The sequence below is a fragment of the Carassius carassius genome, chromosome 45 (genome assembly GCF_963082965.1).
Source record: "Carassius carassius chromosome 45, fCarCar2.1, whole genome shotgun sequence".
NCBI classification, from domain to species: Eukaryota; Metazoa; Chordata; class Actinopteri; order Cypriniformes; family Cyprinidae; genus Carassius; species Carassius carassius.
This window is the reverse complement of record NC_081799.1, coordinates 15,617,508-15,629,330: the sequence shown is the minus strand read 5'-3', so window position 1 is coordinate 15,629,330 and position 11,823 is coordinate 15,617,508. Positions and strand designations below refer to the sequence as shown.

The 11,823-nt window shown below is 36.0% G+C and overlaps 1 long non-coding RNA gene across 1 annotated transcript; it reads right to left on the bottom strand.

Annotated features, from left to right (window-relative positions):
* Positions 1–1,210: 1,210 nt before the first annotated feature.
* On the bottom strand, positions 1,211–7,713 carry LOC132127707 (uncharacterized). The gene is made up of 3 exons (XR_009427580.1): positions 7,466–7,713; positions 7,098–7,228; positions 1,211–2,048 (listed from the first exon to the last, which is right to left on the bottom strand). It is a non-coding gene; the product is annotated as an uncharacterized LOC132127707 (long non-coding RNA).
* Between the last annotated feature and the right edge of the window lie 4,110 nt (positions 7,714–11,823).

Genomic DNA, 11,823 nt, shown 5'->3' with positions numbered 1-11,823 from the left:
CCCCAAATAAAATATATTTGTGTATGTAACATGTTCCAGCAAAGCCATGTGAAATAAAGAAATAAACATATTCTCAAGAAAAAGGTATTAAACAACAAAACATCTCAGCAGTATAATGGCCTCATTTTGAAGGACACTGGGTTAAATGTGTAAGAGGGCTGACTGGGGGAGTTGGGTTGGGTGATAGACACCAGCTACTTGCTCTCCTGTTGTTGGTGCAACTCTATCATCCTGGGCCAAAGAGAGTGGAAGCAGCAGGCGGCTTATTGCTGAGTAAAATTCAACAGGGGCATAATGATGTCTCACAGCCACAGCCAGAGGTGGGCTGATAATAACTGCTGCTGGAAACGTGCATCATCATTCTCTGCACGGCAGAGAGGGGATCTTTCTCTCTCCGCTTCATTCGTTTTCTTTTCAGTGAACAGAGTGATATGCCAATCACGGTCCTAGTAGGAGCCCAGTCATCACACAGAGCAGCTCTGCAATTAAACATGGCTCGCACTCTCGAAAAACGACTGCCCGCACCGTTATGGAGAAATAAACACAATCATTATTCAGTTCATTAATCAGCGAATTAGCGACTGTGGATCAGAGATGAAGTACACAGAGAACAGGTTGGGTTAACTTCTTTGAAAGTAAGTGTTATCACAGCCTCTCTTTTCTAATGAAGTAGAGTCCATCCTTGAAGTGCATGCACACTAACAGCAATTTGCAGACAAAGCAACGATTCCTAGCTTGAGAATAAACAGCAACTGGTGGCAATTGAACAAAGATGAAAGAGCTCAACTACTGTACTCACACTATAGTTAGATAGATAGTTATTGGCTATCATATTATTTCAAAATAAACTTACATGTATAAAACAAATGTGACTAACCACAATTTATTTGAGTGTAGAACTAATAAATGAAAAAAATAAAAAATTCTGTGGAGTATTATATATTTATGTGTATGCATATATATATATATATATATATATATATATATATATATATACACACTGTATTATAAAAATAAAAAACTACATAAATCTACAGTAAAACCCCTGTACAGATGCAGTGCCTACCTAGAATAAAGTTGACTAGCTAATATTGTCAAGTCATCAGTGTGAAAGTACCTTTACTGTTTCAGAAACAGACCATGACCCATCCTTCTAGCCAGCTGTAACAACTGTGATACTGTAATGCTTGTAGTTTTATGATTTAAAAAAAAAGACAATGATTTGAGCTCTCTTGTGGAATCGCACAGGACTGTTTCTGTGAGGGTGACCAGTTTTGGCATAAAAACCAGCCTTCCACTCTGAGTCTGTGGTCTATTCATCTCTGACAGACTAGATGTGTCCCCGTGTCTGCCGGTAAAGAGACATCTTTCTACCACCATCTATCAGTCTAATGGATAATACTGACACCAGGACAAGGTGGACAGGAAAAGAGACACTTCATCTTCGGAGATCGAGAGAGAGAGGGAAAAAAAAAGAGACATTTTGCAGGATACCACCAAATCTCATTCGCAGTGAGCCCCAGCGTTGTGACAAATCCTGCATCAGATCATTTCATGATTACCTTTGCTCTTCAAAAGAAGTCAATGGCTGTGAAGGGCTTGAAGAGCTGCAAATGTTTACAAAATCAATGAAGGTGAAATCAGACTGAGACATAGACAGGTAGACCCACAAGAGGACCTCATTTGCAGCAAGACGCCTCAGAGATCACACAGAATAAGACATATTTCCCTTCCTACCTAACTCCCCTCCCCTCTCTCACGTCCTCTTTTTCATACGCAGGCCGCGATGACTGAGGATAGAGCTCTAATGATGCTGCATCTGCCGCCACATTAATGAAATCCCCTGGGGTTTGTTCACCGGCCAATCAGCATTCTTTACCGATGTGCCACTTATCCCAGCTCCATCCCAGACAATGGAGAGCCAATGAAGGGTAAGGGGCATCGGATGAACTTGATGCTGACCAGCGTGCTGTTTGGAGGTATCAATGGTCTCGGGTCTAAAGGCCACTGTGCTATTAGAGAGGACGATGCTGTCACTAGTTATCCTCCTGCAAGAAATGGACAGAGAAAGACTGTGGGTGGATGGGGACTCGGGGGTCAGACACAGAGGGGGTGGAAGACAGAAGAGCTCTGTGGCACTCAGATGTGATTAAAAATAGTAAAACAGGAACATCATGACAGTATGTACATGGTCAGACAGCTGTCAGACGGTCTCTCCCTCTGCCATGTTTAAAGAAAAGAAGCAATAACACTTGAAATCAGGAAAGAAGTGATTGCTAGTCCACTCTTGTGAAGTCACATCTCTATTGAATACAAATGTATAGTGTGTTTATCTATGACGAGTTCCTTTATAAGGATAATCATTTATGGTGCTTTCACACTGGAGCTTTTTTATGATATTCGCTCAGAATAAATGCACTCAGTACTGAATCATGAAAGTGAACAGTTACTGTTGTTGTATAATTTGCATACTTACATTCTCCCTGTCACATTTATTATAGAATGCATTTCTTATTGCTGCTTGTCTCCAAATAAATTGCCTTTGGAGAGATGCTTGCATCCACTGCATCTGTTGCAATGCATCTGCGCCAAATGTGTGTGTAAAGTTTTGGTTGTAAATACAAAATACTGCCAGAGTAATATAAGGGAGCTACTGGTTTTTAAAATTAAATATGTAGGAGCATTACTTTTTAAAGTATTTTCTTTTTTTTTTACAAAATCACTCAATAAAGAGATTTGTTAAGAAGCATGACTATGAAGTTCAAAATTTTACAAACTTGGGGTTGTATTATGATTTGCATCAGACTAATACAAAAATGACTCCCAGTTCATTGAGGGAGTCATTTGTGATATCCATAACAGCTGTGAATGATTCACTGAATGAGTGAATCAGATTCTAATTATTAATTCACAAGTGAGACTGATTAAAAAAGAATTGATTCAAAGCAGCAATTTCTTCTTAAATTGGACATTACAGCTTATGTACACAACTACTGTATGTACAAGTTTTTCCAACTGACTGTAGAAATGTTTTTGTCACATTTGTCATTACCTGGCTACACACTGTTCTTTGACATTGGTGATACAAACATACCCAGGTTCCTTATACAAAAATACAAAGTGAAGCCAAATGGGAGCGGGGAATTGAACCAATTGTAAAAACAGCCTAAATGTTGTAAAATAGAAACATAAATGTCAGAATACTTTACCTACAGACACAGTTGAGAGCTTTCCACTGTTTAATATTAATCACCAGAAGAAAATGAAAAACACTTGAAATGAACAAAGCATTGATTGCTGGTCCACCTTGGTGTAGACTCATATTCTCTCAGTCACACAAATGTACTTTATCGCTGTAACCAGTGAGAAAGCTTTTAAATGACAAGACACTTAATGAAAAGATGAGAGTTATTCAAAAAGGAAATGCACACATACTACATAAAACCACGCACTAAAGCATCTGATATGGCTCCATGTTCAAGGTTCTTTTTTTTCTTTATCGTAATAAAAGAACAGTGCTAAGCAACACCAACCAAACCGTTTCATCATTAACCACATATCATCTGCACCATGGAAACCAACTGAAACTATTTAAACAACACCTTAAGTGGCTGGGATGATATATTTTCCAGAGCTTTCAGTGTCTTTTCATTGTATAGTGAGGATGTTTCTTTATACCAACCCCCACCATGCATAAACCAACATGAAAACATCTAGCAAATTGTATGAGTACTAAAGTCAATTATTTATTTCTGTAATTTTGTTCAATCTTATGATGATACACTCATCCAGAATGGACAGAACAGGAAAGGAAAAAAGATGAAAGCTCTTATGTATGCTTGGGTCAAGTGCAGATTTTTCATTATAGCATGATGTCAAAGAATAAGAGAATTAAAGTTAATTTTAAAATCTGATTTTAAAAAGGGCACTCTCTTCAAAATTACATTTTTTTGTAGCATTTTGTTTGGACCTTTACTGGATGATTTGTACTATTTGTATTTCCAATATACAGATAAGGTAGTTAACTTAATATGTGATTTCCCTAAAGAGAACAGAATAATTACATTTTACATTCAAAATGGCACACACCATGGCAGCTACATTTGGTTGTTTACCGCCTCTTATTATCAGATATTATTGTCTATTTACAGAATTAAATAGTGTCACAAAAATTCTGCAGTATTCCAGTAGCATGAACAAAGCAATGAGGGAAAGCTTTGTAGCTGAAATTACTGAAAGTGTGACTTAATTGAATGCAGCTCTTTCAGATGGTGGTAAAGCTTGGAAATTAAAAAGCTGCTCTCATTTATCGATGTCTCTCCTAAAAAGCACAAAGAATCTCAACATAGTGGGATAATGGCTCTGTAATTGCAGGATTTCATTGTTTATGAGTATGTGGTTTTGCTGTCTTGACTACCTTTGATATTACATTATACACTCAAGATGTTCAGAAATGTTCATTGAATTTATCTGAAACTGAGGAAAACTTCCTTGTGATTAAATCAGGTTTTATAATTTGCTTGAGCAGATTTGTTCCAGTCTTACTGTATGAATGGCAAATTCATTTAGTTATGCCAACCAGATGCAGTGATAATGAAAAGAATGAACAGGATTCAAATTTTGGCATCAGACCACATGGACGCCTATGCTCTTGTAACACAATGTTAAATAGTAAAATAATATATATAAAGCAAAGACAGCAGCCTATAATTTCCTACATTTCAAGGTCACTGCTTGGTCCTATTTGAAGTTATCCTAACAGGAGTAAAAGGCCAGTTTTTTTTATATTTCATAAATTTATTGTATTCTGAAGCACAGTATAAAAACTTAAATGAGCTATTTGAAAAAGAGCTCTATTCAAAATTAGAGAACACTTACAGATACTGTAACACCAAGTGACTGGTGCTAATTTCCTTAATTTTATGACAAACCCTATTTAACTGGTTGCATTCCTGCAATTTTCAATAAGATTGAAAGATGACGGGCTGCTCTAAGATGACTGATACTCTGCAACAAGGGGTTGTCTAGACGAAGGCCAAAGGGATGATACTCTCAGTCATTGCAAGAGAAGTTGGTCTTTCAACCCCCCTCCCCAAAATCCCCCCAAAAGACTACCAGTCCACATAAGACAAATGCAGGGGAATCGGTTCAACACTGCAGCTGGAATTGCTTGCCAGTTCAGTTCTGAACTAAAAAAAGAAATAACAACCATATTTTATTTTGAACTACTAAATTAAATCAACTTCATTAAAAAATTATTTTCAAATTAATTAAAAATGATTCACATAGTCAAACCACAAATGGAATAAGCACAGTTCCATTGTACAAATTTAATGAAATGAAATTAAGTTCATCAATCATGTTTCATTCGCTCATTTTAACAGCAATAATATTCATTGTTATTGCTGTAAAATACACCAAAAATTTTTCTTTCTGAAAAATGCATCAAAAGCATAAGCACCAGCCACGGTCAACGTGCTTCTGCCAATGCCACTCAGCCACACAATCTTTCTGTAATGGCACACTGCTGACCACCTTCCTCACTTCTCTCTCTCATTCTCTCTTTGCCTTCTGGCAGAGATCACACCCTCAATAATGAAAAACTCAGCCTGAATCTACTAGAGCTGAGAGAAAGGGATAAAATCTTTGCATTTACTTGATACACCCCCAGGCAGCCCTCAAGAAGAAAACCAATAATTCTGGCCTGCCGTCAGGAACAAGTAGAAATAAGATCATATTTCCCCCCGGCGAATTCAAATACAGCATTGTATGGAACAAATTAACGAACTTAGCTTCTGTGTGCAATGTGCCAGACATCCTGTAGACTAACTAGGCATGGATTCCCTCACCACAAAAGACCTTGGGCATTATTCTGGAATGATTTTAATATGCAGATCTAATTGTTAAGGAGGGCTGATTTGTTTATTAAATGAAGATGGAGGCCAGCACAAGCTATTTTTTTACATTTCAGCACTTAAGTTATTCTCACCACATACAAACACTTTTTTAAAGGAGGAATAAACAGGTATTTGTTAATTAGCCCTCTATTTTTGGCTTGCATCATTAGAAATGTAATTAACCTTATAAAATACACTCGTAACATTTGGCTTTCCTGAGTCTCCCAGCAGCTTTACACCCTTGAGCAGCTAAGCTCAGTCATGCAAGGATGGGGAAAGACACAGTTTGCCGAACTTGCATTTCCATAACATGCCAAATAACTAATCAGTCTGACAAAATGGTGAAATTTTGATCCTTTAGTACACATCATATTTCTTTCTCGGGTTCTCTCTAGAAAACCAATAAAATGACTGACTCTATTAATTAAAAGGTGTTGATTTTCTTTTGCACAACAGCAGTAACGAGTGGTGAAATTACTCATTTTCTTTTTTCAGTGAGAGTGTCATTTCCTCCGTACTGCCTTTCCTGTCACATATTGTTTAAAAGTGTACAGTACAGTTTAAAAGTTTGGTGTTTTCTATTTTAATATATTTTTAATGAAATACTTCTATCTTATTACATTTAAACTTTAATTAATACAAAGCTGAATTTTCAGCAGCTCTTACACCATTCTTCAGTGTCACATGATCCTATGAAAATCATTCTAATATGCTTATTTGGTGCTCAAGAAACATGTTTTACTATTATCAATGTTAAAAACTATTCTTCTTTGATATATATTATGTTTTTTATATATATATAAAGTATGATATTTTTTTTTCAGGAGTCTTTGATGAATAGAAAGTTCAAAAGAACAGAATTAAAAAATAAAATAAAAATAGAAATGAGCAACATCATAAATGCTTTTATTGTCACTTTTGATCTATTTAACACATACTTGCTGAATTACTGACTCCAAATGTTTGTCTCAGACTACATAAAATGTGTAGGAGCCATATTTAAACATGGAAATATAATAAAAATATTCAAATTTTGAGAAAAATCTAACAAACAAAACATGATGTTAAATGAGGGAATATTGAATATGTTGCACTACTTATAGTTTACTAATCAAATGTGAGCTAATTTGTTACCTTGATCAAGTTAAATCCTTATTGAATTTTGCTAAGAGAAAGATAAATATGGCTATTGCTACCAACCTCTGCCTGTCTTTTCACTTGGTCATCAGTGCTTCTCGGTGAAAAGCAAAACTATCTCTCGATGGATCTGGTCTTTGCCTGCTGACAAGTTGGCCATCTGACAAAAATCAGTTCCTTTCATTTGCTCTCTTCTGCTGACATAGAAGAAAACAGATGCATGAATCAAATCATAAAAGATCTGGTCCTCACTCAACCTCCATTTGAAGACTTTAGCATCACAATTATTTATTGAAAGGAAATAACACCAGATATGTGATGAAATGCCATGGTATTTGTGCCTAAAGAGCTCACACAAAGAGATATTCACAGTGTTATTGAGTTCAGACCAACAGCTGAAGTGTCCCTTGTGTCAGCGAGATGAAACTCACACAGGTATACCCTGTTGCCCAGAGCTTCAGAAGCTGGATCACAGTCGACACTCCAAATGTCAGTCAATATGAGAGATTTTCTCTGCATCTGGAAGAGGATATACAGAGAGTGACACATCCAATAAAAACAAGATAAAGGGGAAAAAGTCTAAAGTTTTTTTTCTTTCTTCTTTTTAACTTTAAGTAGAAAACTATGTGCTAAGGATGTGGCAGAGTGTGAGAATACACATGTGTACATAAGGTGTTAAATGCCCTACTGCTCTTCCCTGGCCTCTAATTGCTTCACACATTGAACTTGTTTCTGTCAGAAGTATAATTACACAGTCTGCTGAAGCCTATTAACAAAGATTCATTCATTCTATTAGGTCTGATTAACTAAGGCTGTTCACCATCATAAATTTTAGATTTGACTCTTCAATCAGTACAACACTGATAAATCAATAAGAGTCCTTGCGGGGATTGGAGGAAAGAAATGTCCCAAATAAGACACTTTAATGTCTCAAATGTATCTCCTAAATAACAGCAAGTGCATATAAATATTTTGCCGGAGTCTCTTACTTCTCAGATTTTGAGAAAAGTAGCTATGCACTTTAACTTTAAATTATTTAACAGATATAATAATCAATACAACAAAAAAGTCTGGAGTAAACACATATAGCATTTCTCTTGAGTCTTTCTGAATGAATCATTAAGGACCTGCTCAAGAGAGTGATTTTATAGTAAATCCGACTACATTGATCGTGCTGCTTGTATATGACTCACTAAAAAGAACTGGTTCAAAAGATATCCTTTCCTAAATCAGACAGTGCTGTGTGTTACTGCAATAGTTCTTTGGATTTTAAGAATCAATGTTGAGATTATTCAAATGAAAATAATGGATTTGTTTACCTTCTGTGGCGATAATAGATATATCCGTCTCAGTCTTCCTTCACGAAAGAGTATATTTTTGCCTGTTCTTGCATAGCAGCTTGACGTGATGTGATATCTGTTTTTGTGGAATAAAACAGGGCCAAAGTTCCACAGCAGATGCTTAAAAAGCCATGCTTCACTTACTCCTGTGAGCTGTCACTCAAAACAGAAGTTTATGGACCAGTTTCACTGACAGGGCTTAGACTAAGCCAGGATTAGGCCATAGTTCAATTAGGACATTTAAGTCATTTTTTTTAACATGCCTTAGAAAAAAACATTACTTATGTGCATCCTGAGATAAAAAAAAAAGCACAGATATTATTTCAAGATCAGTCAGTGCAAGTTTCTTTCAGCTAAAACAGCTCAGATTTACACTTAAGCCTCGTCTGTGAAACTGGGGGAATGAGTCAGAGTCCAGCCCTCCTCTCACTTGTGCAAATTGAAACGGCAGGAAATTTGAGAAACGAGCAGTGACAAACTATTCAATTAGCTACCAGGGGTGAATCACAGTACTTGTTAGAAAACAAATATGAGGTCTGAAGTGGAATAAGTAGGAACTGAACATCTGACATCCTCTTGAATTTTGAGAGGCCTGTCCTGCCATGCAAAGGCAAAAAAACCCTGTAACTTCGATTTTGGTTGAAAATTAGTTATTTATATTTTTGGGACATCCAAGACATCCTTTATCATGTGCATAAGTATCTTGAGTCAATTTAGTTGTTTTTCTGAGAAAATAATGGGTCATCTTAACTGTAACTTCAAAAAACCAAGGTAGAAACCAAGACAGACCACTGTATAACTGCTCTTTCACTTTGTTTGGAACTCTCAAAATGAGTTATGGCGTTCTGCCTTTGTTTACCTGTATGCCAATTTAAAGAAACAGTGCTAGAGAATACCAGCTTGGAGTTATAAGGTATTTTGCCTTTGTTTTACTGTCCATTAAAGTCCATAAAAGCATTTTAATTATGGTGTAACTTGTATACTTTTAAACATCTGACCTGTCACTGCAGCACTGCAGCGCTCTTGTTAGAATGACAAAAATCCTTAAAAGTTACATCTTCAGCCTGGCCTGCTCAGCAGTCTAACAGCACTCATCAATGTCAAAATAACTGATTTTCCAATTAAATCAAAGTAGGTGGGGTTTAAAAATCACAGAAACAGATTGAGATTTCCAGCTCATATCTCAGTTTAACGTTGAAACGACAGCAAAGTTCCAAATCCTTTAATATTAATCAACTGATTGTTACGTTAGAAATATGGCCATTTTGAGAGGGAGAGATGAAAGTTGCGTTTGTGAATTACCTCCATCTATATCACTTTCTACAAAAAATTAAGTAGAAAAATATATAGAAATTATTTGAAAATAGTGCTCAGCAACTCTGCTATTATATCTACATAATATCACTGTGCCTGCTTTACTCGTGGTAAGGCAGCAAAGTTCCTTGATTATTATGCCGGAATGAGAGTATATTTCCAAGCCATATCGGCCTAGAAAATTGCAACTTTTCATTTTCCCTCAGTCTTAGTATAAGATGTAACTACAGAAGAGTAAAGTTTTAAATAGGAAAAATATAGAAACTCTTTGGTCATTTTTGAGCGAGATGATAATGGTCTGATCAGATTCAATGATCTAAGCTAAGCTAAAAGTGCTACCGCCAGACCCGGAGATCGGTTGAATTAATTTGAAAACGGTAAAGCTCAACTGTTTAACTTGGAGTTGGTAAATGAGCCTATTTTAAAAAAAGGGTAGTGTTCCTTTTAACAGTAGCCTATTGAAAATGCAACCTGTCATACTTTTTTTGGATTCTTTGATGTATAAAATTATAAAAAAGAACCATATGTATTCAAAATAATCTTTCAAAGTAATCTTTTCTAACAGTATACGTCTTTACTATCACTTTTTATCCATTTAACAAATCGTTGCTGAATACAAGTTTTTTTGTTTGTTTTTTGATTGTTTGTTTTAAAGTAAAAACAAACAATTTACTGACCCCAAACTTTTTAATAGTAGTGGGCACTGTAAAGACAAGATACCTTGGCAGAAATACATAATCGTCAATCGCCTTTAGGCCTATAGATTTTTTTTAATCATTATTATAATTTTTCCTTTTTGTAATGCAGATGATTTACCAGGCTGTCACTTCTTGTTGGACATGTGTGGACTTGAATTCCATAGCATGCATGATCAATCATAAAAATCAATACTTACAGTTCAATCTGTATCCTACCTTTTCTTGTAAATGGTGATCAGCAACCAAATATTGATAATGTGGATAATAAAATAAATTGTTAATCTTTTGCCTTGGTGTGACTTCAAAACAGTAACTTCAAAATAGGCGTAAAAATAAAGTTTGAGCTCACAATTTTTTTAATGTAGATCATTTTCATTACTAAAGTATCTAAGTATAAGTATAAAAGTATAAATTTTCTCACACTCTAGTGAGTTAAGGTCTTTTGCCTTTGTATGCTTTTATATCCCTGAATAAAACGTTGACCCTCTGGTGGAGAATGATAATTTCAACAGATTGTACCCCAGGTTCTCGCTGTTGCCACAGGCCTTTGCTAAAATCCCAGATAACGCTGAACCTGAACTATATTGAGGGCCACAAGTCCCTGTGAGGAGCCTTGGGGACATGAAGCACCAGCTGAGAAAAATGAATCACAGGTTACATGTGCTTCCCTGGGCGCCATCGCCCACGTCCTCCAGGAATAGCGCGACCTCAGAACACCCGTATTCTCCACAATATCAGACATTGAATCTTTCATGATTGGCTACATTTCATCCATGAAGTGTCATGAGCTCTCCCATGCTGGTATGATAGCAGTAATAACAAAGAACAAGAGGTCTGGGAAAAGAGCAAATCCATCCTTGTTGAAAAGAGGAGGCAAAAGGATCACTGACTGATAGTAACCTGGTCCTCACACCACTACAGGGAATTTAACCCTCTGGAGTCTAAGGGTATTTTTGGGGCCTGGAGAAGTTTTGTCATGCCCTGACATTTGTGCTTTTTTCAGTTTCTTATAAATATCTTAATGGGTAATGTCTAATCTCACTGTAATCAGCACAAACTGGGCTATAATAATATGTGAAATGCATGCATGTACATGATTGTATTTTTGAGAAAAAAAAATAATGCTTGGTTAGTGAAAAACTAAAAATGTTAAATCACTTGAATAAGGCCATAAAACACATACAGAACATTGCTTCCCGGGATTTTTGAGAACTGGAGCTTGTAACCTAGAATTTTTCTTTCTAAATTATGTGAAAATCATCTTGTTTACTCACTTAAAGAAAACAATATATTGATTTAAATTTTCTAAGACACTTTTTGTTGGTAAAAGTCATATGCGAGTAGGCGTCAACTATCATGAATATCATTGTGATTTACACCTGAGAAGACAAAGGCCTGCATAATGAGCTGCATAATGAGCCTTTCAGTCATCTGTGC